Genomic DNA, 7,979 nt, shown 5'->3' with positions numbered 1-7,979 from the left:
AGAATAATGTCAAAACATGGCAGATGTAGACCTTTGAAAAGAATCTCAAACACTGTTGCATGAAACTGTTGCGTCAAACTTTAATATTAGTTTTGGATGCTTTTGAGACTCTTAGCATGCTTCAAATTGCATGAAACTCGACACACGTCAGAATTGCTATCCAGTAGACATGGGCAAAGCCTTAGAAATGGGTGGGGAGGAGGGGCTCTATAGCGCCACCTTAAAGTGCAGTAAATGTGGAGTGAATTTGACATAGTCCTTTGATGTTTAACCATTTTAAATGCCTATTGCCCGCTGTGCACAGTTGCCCTGAAGCCACCGGGGTGGCGGTGCCACCGGGCTTGGGCCCACCATCGCTGCTTGCAGCTATATTTATTATTCCGCTTCTTCTTCTTCTTCTCCCAAATGAATCGCATTTTTGAGGGCCTAAACGTGCTCGAAAACTCATGAAACTTTGCACACGCATCAGAAGTGGTGAAAATTTACATCTGTTATGGGTCTCAGAATTAGGCGTGGCAAAATGGCTCGATAGCGCTACCTACAAAATTTCAAAAAAGTGCCACTCGCACCACGTTTCACATACAGGTATGAAATTCGGTAGACATATGCAACATCCCAATACCTACAAAAAAGTCTCCAGGTGCAAAATCTGAAAACCAACAGGAAGTGAGATATTTTGGATTTTGTCTGCAAAATTTTTGCACTTTTTGCCATTTCCAGACATTGTACTTTAACGAACTCCTCATAGATTAATCAGATTAACATCATATTTGGTCGGTCTAATCTGAAGGCCTTTGCGACATTAAATTGCGAAGATCTAGAGTTTTCACTGAAGGGTGTGTTCGTGGCAGCCTGACAAAATTTGATGTTTCACCATGAAACAGGAAGTTGATGTAACTCGGGTATACAAAGTCAGATCTGCCCCAAACTTCACATGATTTATTAGAGTCCTGGTCTGAAGACATCTACATGCAAATATTCAGTTACAATCATAGCGCCACCTGCGGGCAACAGGAAATGACATGTTTTACACTGTGATTAACTCCTCATAAAGATTTAACCAGAACAACATCATATATGGTCAGTTTAATCTTAAGGCCTTAGGGATGATAAATTGCAAAGATCTAGAGTTTTCGCTGAAGGGCGTGTCCGTGGCGGCCTGACAAAATCTGATGTTTCGCCATGAAAGAGGAAGCTGTTGTAACTCAGGCATACAATGTCCGATCTGTCCGAAACTTCACATGTGTGATAAGAGTCCTGGCCTAAAGACATCTATATGCCAATATGCTGGCAACAGGAAATGGCTTGCTTTACACTGTAATTCACTCCCAGAAACACATTTCAATATGCCACAAAGTGCCGAACATACTAGAAACATGTTAAATCATGCAACACTTGGCTAAGTGCTAATGTATGCAATTAACGCCACGAAACAGGAAGTTGTTGTAACTCAGGCATACAATGTCTGATCTGCTCCAAACTTCATGTTTGATAATAGTCCTGGCCTGAAGACATCAACATGGCAATATTCAGCTACAGTCAAAGCGCCACCTATTGGCAGCAGGAAGTGTGGCACTTTGAAATGACTGCCATATTTCCCTTGTATTTACTCGCTTACATGCATGTAACCCATTGTTCACTGTTTTCCTAAGGCCAATGAGTGGCGGTAAGCCCGGGTGCAAGGGCCCTTTCATCGCTGCTTGCAGCTTTATTTGTTGTTGTTTTTGTTGTATACATACCAACTAGGGCTGCAACAAATGATTATTTTGATAATTGATTAATCTAGATTATTGGAACGATTAATCGACTAATCATCAATTAGTATACTGGTTAATCAGTATGCTTTGTTCGATTATTCCACTAGCAATTAGTTAAAATACTGAGTTATACTTTAACTAATAATTAAAACAAGGAAATCACTTTAGCTTTTGAAAGTGTATTTTTAATGAATTTGTTCAAAATACTGTTAAAATGACGTACTGTGTTTTTATTAAGTCTGAGAATTGTAATAACTTTTTAATAAGAGTAAAAATATGAATATGTAATATTGTGCAAAAAAATCTGAAAAATGCTCCTCTCTAGATTTCTTCTTTTTTTTCTTTTTACTATTGAGTTTATGGTCACTGAATGGCTTTCCTGAGGTAAATGTAACATTTTGTGACATATTTGTTTGCAAGCTGTTTTATTGCGGTCTTTCTGCGGTTAAAACTCTAAGTGATTACATTAGAGATGAATTCATTTCAGTAAATTGTACTGTATCTTTCAACATACTTTTTAATATTCATTCATGTTTATTTCATGCTGTAATAGCAGAAAAGAGGAAGAGATAATAGGTTCACGTGCCACTTGACCACATTAAAGAGCGCCAAAACCACATGTATTGTTGGAATCCCGTAGTAAAATTTGGAAGCACTGTGTCTTCTTCTATTGGATTCGATCCGGGAGGGCTGCATTACAGTATTGGCCTACAGCGCCCCACTGTTCAAACTGCGTTATTGCAGGCCCTTCAAATAGATCATATGTGATCAAAAGACTATTCGACAACAAAAATATTAGTTGACAATTTTTTTTTCCGACGTTGTCGATAATGTCGACTAATTGTTTCAGCCCTAATACCAACACAATGTCATTGCCATAGAAACCAATGCAGGTATTCCAGAAAACAAAAGAGCGGCATAAACACACAAATCGGATCTGAACAGTTGCGATACACAGTGTGGACGGTCAATCATTTAGATCAGAGGACCTGTAATGAAGGGTCGGCAGAGCGGGGATCCATTTGCAGCTTTATTAAGAATAGTATATACACAGGTAGACAGGGGCAAAGGCAAGAACATAAACAGGGACAGGCAAGGGTCGAGGCAGGCGGCAGACAAACAGTATCGGGTCACAGGCGGAGATCAGGGCAGGCGGCAAACAAACACAGTCCAGTAAACAGGCAAGGTTCAGGGCAGGCAGCAGAGAATCACAACGAATAAACAATCCAACGGAAACCAGGAAAAAGTCCACAAGAAAACGCTTAGTAATGATCACCGGGGCAAATCAAGACTTCGCGGTGAGAGAGTGTGTGTGTGTGACTTAAATAGTGTGAGTGTAATGCGGCGCAGGTGCGTGAGCAATCAGTCTCAGGAATGAGGGCCCATGGGTAATGTAGTCCGAATGGGAAATGGAGTCCAGGAACTGACAGGAACAGACGGTGATCGTGACAGGACCGTTTCAGAAATGAGGTTTAGTGAAAACTGAGTATGTTAACCATTATATGAGGGAAACCGTTTCTGAAAGGGAGGTAACTTATACTCTGAATCAGAATCAGTTACCATGATAACTTACTCAGTGAACCTAACCTGGTTGGGAGCAGTTTTTTTTTTTTTTCTGGTAAACCCAGATTTTCTTTAGGTCTCCTACCCCTTTTTAAAGCGCAAGTGATGTTTAAATACTTCATTCATTCACGCTGCAAAAATGCTTTTCTTACTGAGTATTTGTGTGTGTGAAATGAATGTGAAACGAGTTTGACTATTGAGAGAGTTTGTGTATTGAGAGGAGGGTTTGAGGGATTAAAAAAAAAAAAAAAAAAAGACAAGATGAAGAGAAAGATGTTTCCTTGTCACCACCCCTGGTGTTGAGGAGACCATGGCAAACATTCACAACAGAGATGAAATAAAGTCTCTGACCAGTCTGCATTAAAGTACTCATATCATGCATTCATTCCTCTGAAGTTCATTTATAATGTTAGTAAAGGTTGTTGGACTCTCATTATCCCACTGAAATAAGAACATCATCTTCTGCTGCTGCTGTTTCAGAATAAATGTGTTCCTCTGTATAAATGCTTGATTGTAATTGGCTGGAGTTCTTATTTTGTTTTGTTTCATACGTTTTTTTTTTTTGTTTGTTTGTTTGTTTAATAAAACATGAATACATCTGCATCAGTCATTTGCTTATGTCCACATCACATTTAGACATTCAGGGTGGACAATATTTGCATCTCTGATGTGAAACAGAAGGAAAAACAGTGAGTGCTATTGTTCTGTTGTCATATTTCATTCAATTTCATTCAGTCTTATCAGAGGTGTAAAGTATTTGAGTAAATGGTAATAGTCACTTTACTTAAGTATCTTTTTTGGCAGAATAAACACTGTAAATAAATAAATAAAAACTCAGAATGCGATCAGTGAATCAGACCACTATATGATGACTAGGTCTTTATCATCAGCATGTAGCCATTTTCTCTTGCTTTTCTTGCCATAACAAACACAATTACAGCAACCAGAAAAAAAAAAAAAAAAAAAAAAATGAATGTTAAAAAGTCAAGAGCCCAAACTAAAGCAAACACTGATCACCATAATGATGACTAGTAACCATTAAACTATTATTTTCAATAAAACATCAACATCTAAACCTCTGTTCTCAATAAGAACTTCTGTAGATGTCTGACAGAATTAAAGTCAATCTATTTAGTAATAAGGAAAGCTGGCAATGCTGTTTGTGGAGTTTTTTAATCAGATATTGAGAGATTTTAATGTCTTCTTTTATCTTAAGTTGATTTCATCTAAGGCTGTGGCTGGAAGTCAGTTGTACTTCTTGTGTAGTTTTTCAGCTCATCTTTTTTCTTTTTTCACTGTAAACACGTTACGTCAGTTGATGGTCTTCGTTATTTTTGTTAATGGTAAACTATTGGCACCCTGTCCTGCCATGCACTTCATCAACTTTTTTTTTTTTTGTTTTTGTTTTTTTGTTTTTAATGTGCCATTTATTCCAACCAAAATCTTACATTGGAGACTTTGGAGTCCAACATCTTCCTGACGTTACATTTACGTACTTTGCCTGCTGGGAACACAACAAATTGAAAGAGTATCGTCTCATCTGTTGGTTGTCTTATTGTTGTGGTCTTTGTATGGAGAACATGAATCTATAAGTTTGACACTTCCATAATTCAAAGTGACAGTGTTTCCTGAGGTGCACTTATAATGTTAATATTATTTTACATCAAATAATTGTCATAATTTAGAAATAAATGGCTATTTTCTACCCTGATTTTAGCCCTCTGATTTGAACGCTCTGTTTTAAGGGGCATGTCTGCTGTGAGACTTCACTGTAAACACCCACTGCTGTGATTGGCTAACATCTTTGCAATTGAAATAAGTACTACATCTGGAATCCTTTCGAATACTTTTACCACATTTTTACTATTACAGCTGTCAAGATTAACGAATCATGAAAAGTGTTGATTGTTGCATTGTATTTATATCTATTCCATCACATGGAAGGTTGCAGTGCAATTTCTGCACTCTCACAAAATGCTTTCACAATAACTAACAATGCAAACACAATGTAATTATAGTAAGAGATTCACTGCGTAGTGTAAGAACATCACTATAACGGGATTTTTGGCAAATGTCTAGATAAACTCGTGCTGTATGATTGACAGCTTCAGCCATTATAAAGAGAGTGTTCTTTGAAGTAAAAATACTAGGATTATTCATTATGAATTTAACTGTCATTACCGGTTTAAAAATTAAATACTTTACTTACAGTTTGCAGGGTCCTTGATGATTCCTGATCTTTGAGCAAATGTTTTTGGGCAAAGCCAGTATTGTATTGTGACTTGTTCTCAGAACAGTCGCTGGTTAAATGTACAGTGCAAACATGCAAGTCAGCACTGACGTGACTAGGACGTTCATTAAAAATAAACGGAATCCATTATTCTCTGACATCGGTATCCTTCGGCAGCTTATGCAAAGATGATGTTTTTCCACAGCCAGGAACAGCACAACGTCTGAGTGGCATCGCAATGTTGTTATTATCTTAATCTTATCTGAAAAATCTAGGCCTACTTTAGATCCACTCGCTGCTCATCGACTGAACACCAGTGGGCGGGGACAACGACGCGATGATGTAAAAGTAGGCATTGTTGTCTTGCTCCAGAGGCTGTCGTATGCGTATGATTGTGCCCCTGTGATGTCACATGACACCTATGTCCCAAACTTAAATAATAAACTTTATGCCTTTTACAAAGAAATATTGGATTCAAAATACAACAAATTTCATAAATTACACTTGAAATATTATAAAAATTGTAATTGTTATTGATTTACCTGTGAAAACTTTTGTAAAAAAAAAAAAAAAAAAAATAGCAAAAAATATATTTACAAGGTAGATGTAAACAAAATCTTAATAGGTCAATATAGCACTTCTTTCGATAGAGACAAATTTGGGGAGAGGAAAAATATTCCCAAACTGTCTGAAAATACAATATAAGAAATTAACTGCACAATTACTAGAAATGTGTACCTTGGATATTATACAATTTGCTTACATACAAAATTTGTGAAAAAAAGGCACTTTTTTTTTTTTTTTTCCAACTCTGACTTTGATCCAGTTCTGTAGAATGGCCCATATATGTTTGACTAGGACGCATTTGTATACCTCCAGCTCTCCTAAGTGACCGATATGTAAACTCTGCCCATCTGTCTACAGCCACTGAGTTTATTTGAAAAGACTGTAGAGAAATGCATAAATAAAAGCTGGCAGCAGAGTGCCTGTCTGATTTCATGGCTGCCGGTGTTTTCTGACAAGTGTGAATGTACTTGAGACAGGAAGCTTTGAAACTCACGGAGACCATCTGTGCAATGAATACATCACTCAAGTGCACACAACATAGGGCAAATACATATTCAGCAATGTGCCTGCAAAGAAATTGAAGTTTATATGCGACACTGAACATCTCAATGATCATTTGATGTTATATCTTCAATTTAAAGCCCAGAGTCCCTGTCAGTTTGAGATTCCAAATGAGTCAGAAAAGCACTTCAATCACAGCAATTTGAAATCACTCAGTCGCCTCGGCTGGTAATCAGTATCAATTTGCTTCACTGCAAAAGAGAAATTAGACTAATTTGGTTTACACTCCTCCTGTGCTAGTAATACCAGTCTTAGCAACAGGAATCTTTCGAGAAAAGTTATATCGTGGGTATTTGACAAGTGGAAATTTATTTTAAACCATCTTGGGGCTAACATAAATTCACACCTACAGACAATTTAGAGTCTCCAGTTCCCTCCAATTCAGTCTCTAACATAAATTCACACCTACAGACAATTTAGAGTCTCCAATTCACCTATAGTGCATGTCTGTGGATTGTGGGGGATATAATGGATAATATTAAAGGGATAGTTCAATGAGCAATCTTTGCTCATGGTACTCAATTCTGGACACAATTGTTTTTCAGCCAGTCACATGAGCTGTATATGCTATGTGATTAATTATCACTGCTTTGTTTATGGTTTGCATATCCACACTCCTAGTTTTGGTTTCCCTTTTTGAATGACAAATATAGACTACTGCCACCTGCTGGTATGGAGAGTCATTTCTTCTCATGAAGGTGCAGAATGTGCATTCTAGTTTTTGCGTTGTGTTGAAGCGCAACTTTTTAGCCCAGACACACACGACACAACAACACAGTCCGCTTTTAATGCCGATGGTTCTTTGATGTTGGTTTGGTGTGTCCCTGCCTTAAGAGCCCTCTAAACATCTGTCACTGATAAATCATATATTATAATATAAAGAAATATTTTGCCATTTATATGTTGCATGTATTGCGAAATATTGTCATAAAACAATGACTTCAGTTGAATAGCTGTCAATGGCGAAAGGTAGCTTTTTTGTTACCATGGTGTAGTAACAGCTTTTACCATGAAAACATCTCACATTCTCTTGGGGTCCTATGAAAATGTATGACCAGTCTTTTTTGAAAACAGCCCATAATGAGATGAGAAAGAAAGACAATCACAATGAGAGTTAATACAACATACAACAGTTTACACTGAAACAATTGACATACAACAGAATATAGTGCTTTGAGAGTTTTAGGCTTTGAAAACATTGTTAGTCCTTGGAAACAACCTTTTCGATAACCTAATGAATATAGATGGACTAGTTAGCCTGGACAAATTGTTTTCTCACTACAATTACTGGTTGCAGAATA

This window comes from Ctenopharyngodon idella, chromosome 13, assembly GCF_019924925.1.
Source record: "Ctenopharyngodon idella isolate HZGC_01 chromosome 13, HZGC01, whole genome shotgun sequence".
In the NCBI taxonomy this organism is placed as follows: domain Eukaryota; kingdom Metazoa; phylum Chordata; class Actinopteri; order Cypriniformes; family Xenocyprididae; genus Ctenopharyngodon; species Ctenopharyngodon idella.
This window is presented reverse-complemented; position numbering follows the sequence as displayed.